Here is a 14,821-nt window from a genome sequence, read left to right as displayed (position 1 = left end):
ACCTCTGCTTGAGCAACAGTTCCAGAAAAAAAATTGTGAAATAGAGTAAAAAGCTGCCCAGAACACCACACTTCCACTCTGTTAATTCAAAAAAAAAGAAGTTTCAGAGTCAGGCACCAAGACCTCATTTTTAGCAAAGGAGAAGCGGCACGTTTCAAAACGCAGTTAACTCCAGAATAACAACCATCGCCGGGAAGCTATTAAACATCATCATTCCCTGGCCAGCAACTTGTGCTACGCGCAGACCTCATGACGGAACGGCGATAAAAATGTCAGGGCTAATTTTTAGCACCGCGTCGCATTAATCCAGGTGTAGGATAACCCGGGCTCGCCGAAGGGAAAGCCGGGACGCAGACACGGCACCGAGGGGCTGAGCAGCAGCGGGGCGATTCCGGCTGACGCAGCGCTGCTGCTGATGCTGCGCGGAAAAACCGCACGTGGATTCGGGGAACGCGCGCGCGGGGACGGGGGAACACGCACACACACACACACACACACGGGGATCTGGGGAACGCACACCCGCCTGGGTCTGGGGAGCACACAGCCGGATCGGGGGGACGCGCGCACGGATAGATTTGGGGCACACGCACACAAACACGCACTCCCCGGCCCGTGCAACATGGACGGCCGGCGGGGAGGGCTCGGCCGGGCCCGCCGCGGCCGCCGCCGCCGCCGCCCCCCGGGGAGCCCCTCGGGCCCGGCCGGGGCCGGCGGGAGCCTCGGCCCGCCGGGCACAAGGAGGAAGGAGAAAGTTTTACCCCCTCCCACCGCGGCCCAGCGCAAAGTTCCCGCCACCCCCGCGCCGCCCCAGCCCCCGGCCCGCCCGCGCCGGCCTCCCCCGCCCGCGCTGACAGCCCCGCGCCCCTTGCCCGCCGACCCCGATCCGCGGCACCGCCGCGGAGAACCCCCCGCCCCGCGGCGGTGACAGCCCCGCCGCCCTCACCTCAGGCGAGGGCCGCGCTCCGCAGGGCGAGGAGCGGGCGGCGAAGGGAGTGCGGGGGGCAGCGCGCTTGGTGCCCGCGCCCTTATCGCATCCCAGCGGAGCCCGGCTCGCCCCCGCCGCCTCCCGCCGTGTGGGCGGCTCAGGCGGGATCCCCCCTCCCCTCCGCCGCCATCTTGGCTGTCACGGGGCGGGGGAGGCGGGCGGTGACTCGGGAGCGTGGCGGGGCGGGCGCGGGTCCCGCCGCTTCGTGAGGGGGAGGCGGCCGTGCCCCGCTGCCCGCCGGCTCCCGCTCCCCTCTGAGGGCTCCCCTCACGCCGCGGCCCCGCCACTCCCGCCTTCACCCTCAAGCCGCGGGTCCGGCCGCTCCCGCCTTCCCCCTCACGGAGCGCGGCGCCGGCGGCTCCGAGCTGTGAGGGGGGAGCGGGGCGCCCTCGGTGAAAGCGCCTAAAACGCAACGCACAGACCACAGACCTCCCCCCACCTCAGCCCTCTAATCTAAACGGCACCTTTAGTTTAAACAGAAATCAATCTCCGGCCCAAATAGGCCGGGATTTGGCTCACCTGCGGCGCCCGTCGCCTGGACCCGGAGGAGGTGCCGGCTGTCTGGAAAACCAGGGTTGAGAAAACCGAGGGATTTTCTGCAGGCTTGATGTAACCCGCAGCAGGCTGTTGCATCAAAGACTAGAAAAAGAACCCGGGACAAAAATAATCTTTTAAGTGCGTGCAGCTAAGATTAGTGCAGCGTGTCAAGATGTTGCTGAGCGCTACAGAACGAGTCCTCCTGCCTGTACCAACACAGAAATACTACTTTTCTGACATCTGCAACCCTGAGTATCCAAATTTTATACCAAAGTGATGTTTAGGGATAGGATCCCACCATACAATTTTGGCTTTAAATTCAAGCTTCCCTCCCTTCTAGATGTTTGGCTTGAGGGTTTAGATGTGGCTCGTCATAAAGACACAAGATCCATATGAAATTCTGAATTTGTACTGTGAATGTGTTCAAACCTGCTGTATTGGTTTACCTCATCCCTCTGAGAAATCCGACCAAATAGGAGAATATAAAAGCAAAAAAGTACAGAACAGGGCTTTTTTCCCCCACATGCTTTTATTAATTTGATTGTTTATAGCAGAAATGCTGCTCCTCCTACCCCTCAGGTAGGAAACGCCACAGCTGACACAAGCCAGTCTCTACCCGGGCAGCAGCATTAAATTATTTAAAGTGCTGGTAGAAATTTTTCCAAATCAGTTTCTGCTATGTTTTAATCCTGGAAATGCTTTTCAAGTAAATAGCAATGGTGAAGTGGCTTGTGATAGTAATTTTGATATGCAAAGTGTTCTGTTCTCTCTGCCCTTGCTGGTTTTTCACGTGGGCATAATTTTTAGCCTTCAGTGTTAACACCCAAGATTAATGGGTATGTTCCTACTTCTAAGAGTATTGTTTCAGCTGCTGTTATACTGAGGCAAAATCCCCGCACAGATGTACGAATAGTTCACTTTGCAGGGTTTAAGTTCACAGCCATGAAAATGTTCTTGACTATTCGTAATGGAAACTTTCATTTTAGAGAAACAAAGTTCTTAAATATTCTGTGGCAGTCTTCAGCTCATTTTATAGGTAAAATTTTTTGTAGATGTCTTTGATTTGCTGTTGATTTATTTCCCTCCACCATTTCTGTCCTTCTAGGATTATCTGCATTTAATTACACATTGTGTCAAGGTCAACAAATTGCTGTCGAGGATGGGGATCTCGCTGTGCAAGGCCTGACAAACACCAGAGGAGTTTCTGCCCAATGCTGCCATCACAGCCAACGGTGCTTATCTCTGTCCTGTCTTTCTTGTTCTTACATCTCCCCCTCCTTCCCACCCGATTCCATCAAGCCTCTGCTGCTTTCTCTCCCTGACCTACCTGCTGCTCACGCTCTCGGCTCTGGCACACTTTCATCCCCACCAGCACATTTAATTGCAATGTTCCATTTCATTATTAGCTTGTCACCACCTTTGTCAAGTCACCTTTCCTAACAAATCTCACCGCAAAGCTTTCCTGCGTAGCTTGTCATCAATTTTCCACATTAGGGCTCATCTGAAACCATGTGCAAAAGGGTCTGTGAAGAATCATGGCTGCAGTGCTGTATTTATTTGTGAATAAAGAGCAGCACCAGTGAATAGTGCTACTGTACAGGCAGAGACAGATTTACTGTGTGCCCAGCTCCTGCCAGGCTCATTGCACAGAGATGTGTCTATGTGTCACTCACACAAAGCCTTTCCCTTCCCCGGGATTTTCGGGATCTCTGGGCAGTGGTCTCTACATGCACGTGGAGACCAACCCCAAGATCATTAAGTCAGCAGAATTCTTCCTATTAACCCCAGTCAGTGTTGGATCAGATTCTTGTTGTGTGTAGTAAGTTAATTAAACAAGTTAACAATTGCATGCAGTGCAGGTGGGCTGGCACCAGGCATTTCTGTGGGATTCTGCTGCCTCTCAAGTGCAGGGTGGAGCCCTGGCAGCCAGATTTAGCCTCCCCTGGAGTGCAGCCAGCGAGACACGGTGGCTTTCTGCAGACTGGCAACCACAGAACCATTTTTTTCCATGTTACAACCCCAAATTTCTAGCTTGTGGCACTCAAGTAATTTTCAGAGTATGGTTTAGCTTATTTTAACTGTGTTTTACACATGGGTAAACTCCAGCAAGGCAGAGGACAAGTGGCAGATGGTCAGTGACAGAGCCAGGAATAGAAGGGAGGACTTCCTTGTCCCAGGACGTGGTTGTAATTGACTTTGTCCCAGGATTGTGAGATGTGATGATTTATAATTCATGAGACTTCAGCAGTGCTTTAAAAAAACCCCAGCTATTACTATTCCCAGTTTTTCCTGGCAGAGGTTGGCTTCCATAGGCAAAACGATTTCAGTGCCTTAAGTGTGCAATTTAGGGCTTAGTCTGTTCACTTTCTGACCAGTTTTATTCCTTTTGAGCTCACTTGGCTGTGCTGTGTGCACTGCTCATTTACATCTATGGGGAGAAGGATGAGGCTCCGAGAGAACCCAACAGAGTATCTTTTGAATAGACCTATCTGTAACCTTGGTAAAAATAATCATAAAGATAATGATAATGGATAATTGTAACTGGCAAAACAAGACTCTGCATTTCAGAGGACGAATTGCCTTCCCCTGTCCAGTAACCCACTTTATGGTGCAGTAATGGATCTGCATCCGGAGGGTTATGCACTGAAATGGAGCCTTTGGCAAGATGGGATCACACTAGAAATGAAGCAACATCTTCATGGGTTTTTTTAATATATGCATATTTGAAAATCTGGAACTTATCCCTTTTTACATAAAGAGACTGTCCCTGCTCAGAATGATTAAATTCTAGGACAGATTATGAAATAATAAAGTACTTAAATATTATGATGCAGCAGTACAACAGTGCAGTTACCCTTCCTTTTACTGATTCAAGTATAGTATTTCTGAAAAGCCTTTTGCACTCCAGGGAAACTACTGACTATAAATTATACAACAGGCAATAGAGTTATCATGCATATATGGGGGAAAAAAAGAAGTTTCAGACCTTTCTCTAGATAAAGAACTTACAGAAGCAGCTAAAAATATGGGAAATGGAGCAAACACAGGCTCTGATCCAAAGGCCACTGAACTCAGCAGAAGCATGCAGTTCATTAGGCATCAGAGTCATGTATGTCATGAACTACAATTCACAAATGCAATTAAGAATGTTACTGTATATGAGTAAGGATAAAGTCTGATTGTCTAATTGCATTGTCTAGGTGTTCTGCTTGAATAAAATGAGCAGATTTTTCTCCAGTAGGTAGACTTTCTCAGCAAGGATGTATTGCCAATATTTATGTGAGAGTTTGTGGTCCCAGAAGCACAGAAATGCTGGAAAACAAAAAGGAAAGAAAAATGTATCCAAGGAGGAGATCCAACTGCTTCCAAGTCATTTCTAGAAATAAAATTCTGATGCAAACTCATTATCATTCCACTTTCCAGTGCCGATTTGCTTCCTCAAGATTTCAGAGTGTGCATCTGAGAATTCTGACTGTGCATCATAAAGTTTCCCTCAGCAACTGCTAAAACTATTCACAAGGCACTGCAGCATGGAGCAGCTCTCAAAGATGGGATGGTAAGAGCCCCAGGGGACAGCCTTTGGGATTAATCAGGGAGAAAACAGTTAACTTTGTGCTTTGCTGTGTTGCTGCGGGTTGGGGGAATCAAGCAGGTGATGCCATACCTCTTGTCCTGTTGTTAGCAGGCAAATAACTGTGCACAGCTGGAGCATGTTCTGGAATGGCTCTTCCCATAGGCCCTGGAAGCTCCGAGACAAATATTTGCGGCACATTTTGTGGGAACGGGACAGCAGGAGGGGTTGCTTGAGGATGGTCCAAGTCCTAATGCATGTACCAAAGCCAACTCGCTGTGTGTGCCAGCACTAACCTGTTTTAAGTATTGCTGTCATCAGTAGGGCAAGATAACAAAAGCTGCTCTTTCTGGAGAAATATCAGGAAGGAAATTGTGCATGCAGATTGGCCAGCAAACACAACAGTCTGGGGCTGTCAGTGTACACACTGATACTGCCGGTTTGTTGCTATTTTCAGCAGCTCCTGTACCCTCAGGGGTGAGAGAAGGACTTAACTGCTGTCCCTGCTGTTCAGGCATCAGCCTTAAAGGTTCCATGTGGGCTCCGGCTCTTTGGCCCATCTGGAGGTGATTTCTGCAAATAGCAGTTTTCCTCTGAATCTGTCCAGTTCACCACCCAGAGCCACACCACGTGACACTGTGGTGCTGTGGTATCTCCTCTCACATCAGATAAAAACCCACTTTCCTTCACTAGAGATCTCAGTTCCTCATTATTTGCACTTTTATTTATCTTCGAATCCTGCCCACGCCAAGCAATTGCATTCGATTACCTAAACATTCCCCACAGTTTTGCCTGACTTACTTCAGGCTCTAAAACTCTTGTGTAGTCCTGCTGTTTAAAGTTTTTGTGTTTTGTTCTAGAGTTCACTTATATCATGAGGGGTGAAGTGTATCTGTCAGTTAACCACTTCTCAGGAGTACTATTAGGCTTAATTAATGTTTGTAGAACACTATTGAGATTCTCAAGAGAAGCAGCAATAGAACTGAAAAGGATTATAATTAATTTAGAACTATCTCATTTTTGAGTAAATGGCTAACAACACTTAAGGTGAGATTCTCCAAGTAAAACTAATTTATTTGATTCTTACATGAAAACATTCTGAAATCTGGGTTCCATTTGCTACTTCCACTGTATGATGCATTTTGATCTTTCTGGTCCTTCGATATCATTTGATGTATCCAGGCACGTTGCACAGCTTCTTTTAGTTTAGGAAACACAGTCCAATATATGTAAGTCAAGTTAAAATATAATAACAAAATAACTAAGTCAATAAAATCAAAGACAATCCACAGCACCATTTAGTATATTACACAGCACCTTTAGGATATTAAGTGTTTGAACCATAAAGCCTGTAATTAATATTATGGAAAAATTCCCGTGTTTATTTATGAGGCATCTCATTTACATAAATAGTCATTATCTGGAAATAAACCCAGATCATTAAAATTCCGAAAACTGATTGAGATCAGTCGAGATGTACCAAAGAGATTTGCCAGACTCCCTGTTTGAGAGTGTTCTGAGAGAAGAAATCTCTGCTCCCAAACAAGCTTAAACAGGCCTGGGCTGTGGAAACACAAGCAGTGCTTCATGCCCATGACATCATCAAACAGAACGGTTATTTTGTACAGTGAGAAAACATTGGGTCACTCTTCTCACTAACTGTCATGGAGAGCTTCCAAGAAAATGCTTCTGACACATCTGCACTGGAAATTTGACCCAGATTTTGGCTGGTGTTGTCCTAACACAGATTTTTGCTTTCCTGAAACTCTGCAGCAAGTCAAAATACTTTTCGAAATACTCATTTCTTTCCAAATACTTTAAATGCTTACAGGACTTTCAATACTTATGCATCTAGTCAGGAAACACATCGTGCAGAATGAAAAAAAAAGAAGAAATGGCACTTTCATGTTTCTGTTTGCAAGCTGGATTGATCACTCCTCAGCTATTAGCTACAGAGTCACAGGTATTTAAAATTATGTTCTGGTTGATATAAAGAACGTGTCTCGGGTCCTGCTGTCAGTGTTTTTGCCTTTCAAGACCCAGAGTGTTCACTATTCAACTTTTTCTAGGTAGAAATAAACCCACCGATTTTTAAAAAAGCTACAGCTACAGAACATTCCTTAAAAATCTGCAATTTCCCTGAAAGTTCAGGCCTGAGTCTGTCCTTTTTCAGCCTAAGGTGCGTCTTTGAAGTGGAAGTGTAAGCCCGGAGCAAGGTGATAGACCACGATCTGCCCTGTTTGCATGATTATCTTACTAATTCCTAGAGAATGGAGGTTGGCTCAAATACTGAGTCATGAGGATTTAATCTCAATACAGATATTTTTAGTATCTGTTATTTTATCTCGGGTGAAGCTTTTTCTGTATCTGTATCACTGCCCAACTCCTCTCCTAATTATCTGAAATCCTTCTGTAACTGCTTTGGAATGTTCCCTTCTCTTATTACAATATTATCTTGTATTTTACTGGCTCCTAACTGCTCATCTATTGATTCGGTCAGGTAAGAGTGTCCATGTTGCAAGTGTGAGCAACTGCTGAGAAACGGGCAAAACAGAGTAACAACAGTAAATCTCCCCGGTGAGTCACCGTGAATTTAGGTCAGCCCAGGCTCTGCCCTTTGCTGAGCTCTCTGGGAGTTGGCTCCAGGTTACCTGAGGGAGCCCCCAAACTCATCAGACCCCCCAAATTAATGGTTGTGTTCCTTTGCCGTGTATCACTGCTGCTGCCATGGGGGGGGTTAGAGGAGATGAACACTGTCTTAGCAACTGGTCCACAGCCTGCAGCTGAGAAAGGATATGAGAGCAAACACAAACCAAATCACCTTGAGAGTAAAATACGAACCCTATTTGTTTAACCCAATTTGTGCCAAATAATATTATGGATCCTCTCAATCTCAGCCAGTTGAGGCTCAAAATCAATGTGCTGAGAGCAGAGGAGGGAGAGTGGTTTATCTGGTCTGGCTCATACCTGGGCATCCTCTGCTGCAACAGTAAGGGGCTCTACAAAACCAGGTAGGCAGAGAAAACTGTGAATTAGTGATTAATTTAACTGGTTCATCACCTCCTTGAAAAAAGTATGACCAAATGTTGATGCAAAGAAAGTAATTCACATAACCAAGTTTGAATTTGACTCATAACACAATAAAAAACTACCTTAATAAATGGCAATTTTTAAAAATCACAGTCTGACTCTCGATACAACAAAAAGACTTCCAGTATAAATAATGGAATTGGAGGAAATGTCCTTGGCAAGTCAATTTGTTCCATGCTGCTGATGGTTCCTGTTAGTGACAAGGATTTGTTTTTCAAGAGGGAAACAATGGAAAACAGATGCAAAACCATTTACCAGAAGGCCAAGCAATGGCAGCTTTTCCAAAATGTCAAGTGTGCAGAGTGGAGTCAATTTGAAAGAGAATTAATTATTTAAACTGAATTAATTTGACTACAATGAAGCCCTGTTAAGCCATCTCATCCATCCTGCTTCCAACTGTGCTACCCCTTACAGTCTAAGTCTAAGTACTGACCTCAATTTTCAAATACTTCAAATAAAAACTCTCTTATCCAGTCAAGTGCCAATATGTTGCTTTTTAAATACATTTACTGTATCCCTTCCAGGAACTCACCGAAACAATTGTATTCACCTCCTCCACATTCCCAATTCATCCGAGTTTAATTCCTGGGTCCCCTTTTTCCTTCTTTTCCTCTTTCAGCTTTGTACTTGTGGTGTTTTCCCGGAAGCTTCAGGCAGTTTCCATTGCTGCATTCATCAGATCCACCTTTGCCTGCAAGTCTGTCCTTTGCATAAAGTCCCTCACATCCTGATCTCAACAACTTTTCTCATTTCTTTCATGCACTGCCTTGCTGTTGCTCGCCTTTGGGGACAGGAAGGTGACTGAATTTTAGGTCCACAGCTTTCATATGGAAGGTCATTTTTTCAAAAGCATATCCACACCTACTTCCTCTGGAACCAGTTGTCCCAAAGGGCTTCAGTTCCTCCCGGAACATGGGCCATAAAAAAGTTGTAATACACAGATTATCACCCCTAGAAGGAGCACTCCAGAGACCACTGTGCCCACTGTTTGCATTTTCCAGGTCAACAGGGATTTGCAATGCTACCAACAATTTAAAAATGGCAATAATGTTTACCTTTTTCCCTGATATGTGGCAAACACCAACAGAGACAGTGTTCCTTTGAAATCCTTTGTTTCCCATGGGAATATCTGTAACCATTTCTACCATTAGTAAATCAGAGCTGTCACTTTTGGTTTCCAGTTTCAGCATGGGCACAGGAACCATTCCAAAACCATCCTTTTCTGTCACTATTAAAGCAAAACATCTGTGCTAGAATTTATAAAAAGTAAATTCCTTTATTTCTTCTATTTCATGGAGGAAAAGCACTCCTGTCTATTAAGTAATAAACTTAATTGCCCTGGGTCTTGCCTGCACTGGGAATGCATATTAATTTAAATGCCTCAGTGTAAAAATCAGTCTCATTAAACTATCTCAAAGCCCTAAAATAGATTGAGCACTGTTCTAACACTTGCATATAATCATTCATATCAAAGTTATAATTTACAGGAGCTCATGATGAATATAAACAGGAATTAAAACAGTGAGGAAAAATGTTTAGTGGAAATGATATTTAAATTGATGGTTAAGAACTCTCTTCTGGAGCATATTCCAGGCTTTGGAGGAATACAGTTGGTAGGATCTATATGGTGTACTAGAAACAACATATAAAACGTGAACGCACTGAAGCCAAAGTAACACCCTCACCTCAGAAAGGCATTTCTGAAGTGATTTTGTGCTCTGCCACTTCCTTGCCGTGTGGGGGGAATGACTCACGTACATATGGAAAAACGAGAGCGAGTTCTTAGAAACCATAACGTTTGCTTGATCAGTCACAACCGACTGCGCCAGGGCCCGCTCGGCGTATCGGCCCCGCACGGCCCGGCTGGGATCTCCATAGTTACCCCGGGCACAACAACCACACCGAGGTGCCTTTGTGGGGCTGATAGGCAGACAGGAAGCCAGCGAACATCTGCTACAGCTTGAGATGGTTCTGCCTCCAGCGACTGCCGAAAAACTTCAGGCTCTGCGTTCCACGTCCTGCTCACTTGGCCTTTGACACCAGCAGCTGTTGGACAGGAGATGTAAAATGTTATACCTACTGAAAGGGAGGTGCACTGTTTTCTAAAGGGCCTTTGGGATGTTTAAAGGCAGTTTTTTTCTTTCCATTTTCTGATGACTGGAAACGCTGGATAGCAGAGTCTGCATATGGAGTTACTTCCTGAAGGTCAACCACTTCCTATTAACAACTATTTTTTTTTCTCATGTTCTGTTTTCCTTTCCAAACCTGCTTTGTTTTGTTTTGTTTTGTTCTGTTTTAAACACCAAAAACAATTGCCCCGTATACTGAATAGTAATTATAATCATCCTAATCATCGTGAGGAAGCCATGTGCTTCCCTGGATCAGGGCTGGGGCTTCCAGCCCAGGCAATCTGTCTTCTTGGAGCTTAACAGCATTTCTATAGCATGGACAGCCAAGGAACGGAGTTATACAAAATAAATACCAAACAATTTAGAGCAAACCGTTTCTTTGTTTAAAGAAAGAGCTCTCAAACATGAATTTTTAAAAGGGAGCTCAGCCAAAACGTGCAGATTCTCTGCTTGTGTGTGTGGAGAAAATCTCTGCTCCACATAGTTCAGCAGTTCTCCACCACTGTAGGATTTTCATTTGCATGGAAAACTACTAACAGGGAACCACTGACAGCAGCATATTTTTAGGATATTGAGGCCCGTGGCATCTTTATGCACTTCCTCTGAGACTGTAATTTTGTCTAGGATATTGCAACAGTTGTGATGAAATCGGATTTAGCCATGTATGGCAGATCCTTTGGGTCTGGCACCATGAGATGAAAGCGGGGTTCAGAGTAACAATGAGAATGATGAAGACACTACTCCAGAGTTAGGAAAGCGTAGGTGAGAAGAGAATTTTGCCCAGAAATTCTATGCTCTGTGCTTTGGGGTTTTATGCAGTTTTTTTTGTATGTTCTATTCTTAAACTGCAGATGGATGCTGGTTTGCTGGAAAATAAATGAAGCACAAGGATGACTTCAAACATTTGCAGGAGCCATGCTGACACTCAAAATATAGAAACATCAAGTAACTTTCCTGGTGAGATCATAAAAGCAGAGCCACAGTGATCAAAGAAGAAAATGCAAGACTCTTACTCCATTCCTAATACAAGATCCATTCTCCTTCTGGGACCAGGAGCCTCCATGGCACAGAGATGCTCCCATAGTCTACAAATACAGTACATAAGGTGGGTACTTTGACAGTATTTAATTAGTTAAATGTGGGAATATTAATAAATACAGTAGATGTAACCCTTGAGAGTGACAAATGACTGATCAGGTTATTATTGTATAATTGAGTCATAGAATCCCAGAATGGTTTAGTTTGGAAGGCTCTTTAAAGATCATCCAATTCCAACCCCCTGCCCATGGCAGGGACACCTTCCACTAGCCCAGGTTGCTCCAAGCCCCATCCAACATGGCCTTGGACACTTCCAGGGATCCAGGGGCAGCCACAGCTTCTCTGGGCAACCTGTGCCAGGGCCTCCCCACCCTCCCAGGGAAGAATTCCTTCCCAATATCCCATCTAACCCTGCCCTCTTGCAGTGGGAAGCCACTCCTCTTGTCCTGTCATTCCATTTCTTGTCCCAAGTCACTCTCCAGCTCTCCTGGAGCCCCTTTAGGCACTGGAAGGGTCTCTAAGATCTCCTTGGAGTCCTTCCTTCTCCAGGTGAACCCCCCCAGCTCTCCTAGCCTGTCCCCAGAGCAGAGGGGCTCGAGCCCTTGGAGCTCTCTGTGGCCTTCTCTGGACTTGCTCCAGCAGCTCCATATCCTTCTGATGCTGGGGATCCCAGGGCTGGAGGCAGCTCTGCCTGTGGGGTCTCACCTTTGCAGAGCAGAGGGGCAGAATCCCCTCCTTGACCTGCTGTCCATGCTGGGGATGCAGCCTCGGATACCTTTGCCTTTCTGGACTGCTCTCAATCCTATTATCTTCTGGATTTCACAGGGCACTGAATTTATTAAACTGTATTAATATTAGAATAATTAAATATATGTCTTGAACTGTGTGCACATTACATTTAACCAGCTTGGGAACAGGCTAAAACTTGAAGCAATTTTTAGGAGAATTGCAGAATCAATACATCAATTCCCATTAATTTGGTGTCAGAGGAAACAAATGTGTACCTGTCTGAAACGTGTGCATTCCCTGCAGAGATGTACTAAAATAGGCATCTTCTGTCTGCCTTCCCTGTGCCCTTCAAACATCAGAAACCAGGGCCAGAATGGGGGAAACCCAGACTGGCTCCAAAATCTAATGTAGACAATTTTAGTAACCCAATATCCTGGACACGTTATACACAAATCCGAGCCATCCTAAACTCTACCCTATCCACTGCACTGAGTTCCTTGTTGTTCCCCCAATGCTCCAGTCCCTCCAAAATTCATCTCTACTTCAGGGCTGAGAACATCTAGGCAAGCTGAGGAGGAACTCCTTTCAGTCTGTCACAGCCATGAGCTGTAATTCTGCACAGCACTGAGAAAATTTTAGTGACTAATCCTAATCGAGAGCACATTTTAAACCAGCCAGAGTTCTGGATCAATCCAAGCTCCGTAAAATGTGCTGTGCTCCAAAGCAGCTGGCACATCTTACTCACTGCACAGCTGGCTGCTGAGAAAACTCTTGTCTCAGGAGGTTTGCTCAAGCACATGAAACATATTTTTAGCATCCCAAAGGTGTTCGTACTCACTGAGCTGAGAGTGCAACCTGCCTGACAGCAGCTTTCCAGAGGAAGGAGCAGGAGAGAGGATGATGAGATTACCCCCCATGGAAGGAGACTCCTGCTTGGAATATCAACACATCTTTTCAGTCTCTCTCGTTGTGACTGTTTGTGCTTTCATCAGATTTTCCATTTGCTCCTTCAGCTACGGGACCAGATGGCTCCCACACATAATGCTCTGAATCATGGCAAGGCTCGAGGTGTTTGTTCTGTGGCACAGCAAACACACGCTGGACCAGGTTAAACCCCCTCTCAGCCACATATGGTGCACGCTGTGTGGAGCTGCAGCAGGTGCCTATGGATCCACACAGAGGAAGATCCTTTTCTTCTTGCAGGTTGTCAGGAAAATGACTGTCATACCTTCAGCACAAATAGCAGGGAATAGAGGCAGTGCAGTAACACATGGCACAGGACAGATGCTCAGTGCTTCCTGGGATGCACAATGCCTGATGGCAAGGAATCCTGGCGGGCCAAGGACAGGAGGGTCTTGTTCCCCCTCTGATTTCTCCATGCAGCTTGTGATTAAACTGGTGCTGACACCTTGCCTGGTGCCTGTTTGCACAGCCAATAGCCCTGGGCAGGACTTCTGGCCGTAAAGCACCTACTGGAAAAGGAGAGAATCTCATTGTTTGAGAGCATCTTTGCCCCTGGCATTTGTTAAATAGAAAATAAAACTGATTTTCTCCTCACTTGCCTCACGTAGATGTGGGGTAGATTCAAGCTGTGGCAGCCCTGTGAAATGAGGGTGAATGGGGAGGTGTTTGCCAATGGAACAACCATTGCTCAGGAAGACAAGGCTGGAGGGATTGCACAGCATGTGATGTGTGCTTCAGTGACAAGACCATAAACACCACCCTGTAGTTGTCCCTCACTGATCCATCACACTTCTGAGCACTGAAAAACCCTGTAGTAATGAAGGTGCTTTTTCAATACCTAGGAGATGGCTGTTTCAGAGAATTCCAGCCTGCCATGCTGGGGCTCAGCGCAAGCACCAAATCCCAGGGTGGCTGAGGGATGTCCTGGATCGCACGGTGGATACGGTGTGTGTGCCTCAGGCCACACAATGAGGGAGCAGCCAAGCATCTGGCCACTCTCCAATGGCCACACTCCACCTCAAGTATTTTCTGAGATGAGAAAATTACCCTTTGGCTGTTTTTCAGCTTGCTTTCCTTGGGATGCATTTGACATGCCCTCCTTGTTGGGAGTGACAGGACACCTCGTGAGCAGGTGCTGTACTGTCCCCATCAGGGACTGGAGCAGTGACCAGGAATGTCACAACTGCAGCCTGTGCTGAGCAGCTCTGATGAAGGTTAAACATGTGCTGCCACCACCTCTGAGGTCAGCGTTGGGCTCACTTTAGCAGTCCTATAAATAGATGACCAAGGTTGACTGAAAAGAGGATTTGGCTCGGCTGGATCTTGTTTAGCATTCCCAAGAGAGGAAGGCAGATTCTTTTCCCTCTTCTCTTCCAGCCTCTAACCTTGAGTTGGTCTCTGTGGGAAGCATTAGTGGCATTTGCCAAAAGAGCTGCCGCCGTGAGCCGGATGTCCTGCTGTGTCACACAAACCACACGTACACGTCTCTTCAACCTGCTAACCCAGACCTAATTCCACTAAAGCCTCAAACTAATTCCTCGCCAGCAAAACTAGGGAAAAAACCCAAACAAACCTTGAGCCTAATTGCTTGAAAACAGTAGGACACCTAGTGGATTTATAGGGAATATCTTTGGGATTATCAGAAACATTTTGTCATTTTCTTGGCAAAACCAACTGTGAATATATTTATAGAGGAATCATTGAAATATCGGGGTTTCTATTTACTAAATTAATCTTGTTATAGCTGTTACAGCCTGCAGTTTTCCTGAAGAAGTTATT

At 45.9% G+C, this 14,821-nt stretch overlaps 1 protein-coding gene and 1 long non-coding RNA gene across 13 annotated transcripts in view; one reads left to right on the top strand and one right to left on the bottom strand.

The window, feature by feature from the left end:
* DENND4A (DENN domain containing 4A) overlaps nucleotides 1-1,056 on the bottom strand; it is a 50,637-nt gene extending 49,581 nt beyond the window's left edge. For all 9 annotated transcript variants that reach the window (XM_017830229.1, XM_017830236.1, XM_017830232.1 and 6 more), the window contains exon 1: nucleotides 944-1,056. The gene's annotated coding sequence lies outside the window, so the exon portion shown is untranslated. The remainder of the gene's footprint in view (nucleotides 1-943) is intronic.
* On the top strand, nucleotides 409-14,821 carry LOC108504806. Of its 4 annotated transcripts, none has more exons than XR_001877257.1 (6): nucleotides 409-437; nucleotides 2,628-2,754; nucleotides 4,946-5,078; nucleotides 6,925-7,056; nucleotides 11,164-11,417; nucleotides 13,093-14,821. It is a non-coding gene; the product is annotated as an uncharacterized LOC108504806 (long non-coding RNA). The 4 variants fall into 4 exon arrangements; XR_001877256.1 differs by lacking the exon at nucleotides 409-437 and adding an exon at nucleotides 1,250-1,774; XR_001877255.1 differs by lacking the exon at nucleotides 409-437 and having other exon boundaries at nucleotides 1,250-2,754; nucleotides 13,283-14,821.

This window comes from Lepidothrix coronata, unplaced genomic scaffold, assembly GCF_001604755.1.
Source record: "Lepidothrix coronata isolate B3197 unplaced genomic scaffold, Lepidothrix_coronata-1.0 Scaffold176, whole genome shotgun sequence".
Taxonomy (NCBI): Eukaryota; Metazoa; Chordata; class Aves; order Passeriformes; family Pipridae; genus Lepidothrix; species Lepidothrix coronata.
The sequence above is the reverse complement of the archived record's forward strand: the minus strand, read 5'-3'. Positions and strand labels throughout refer to the sequence as shown.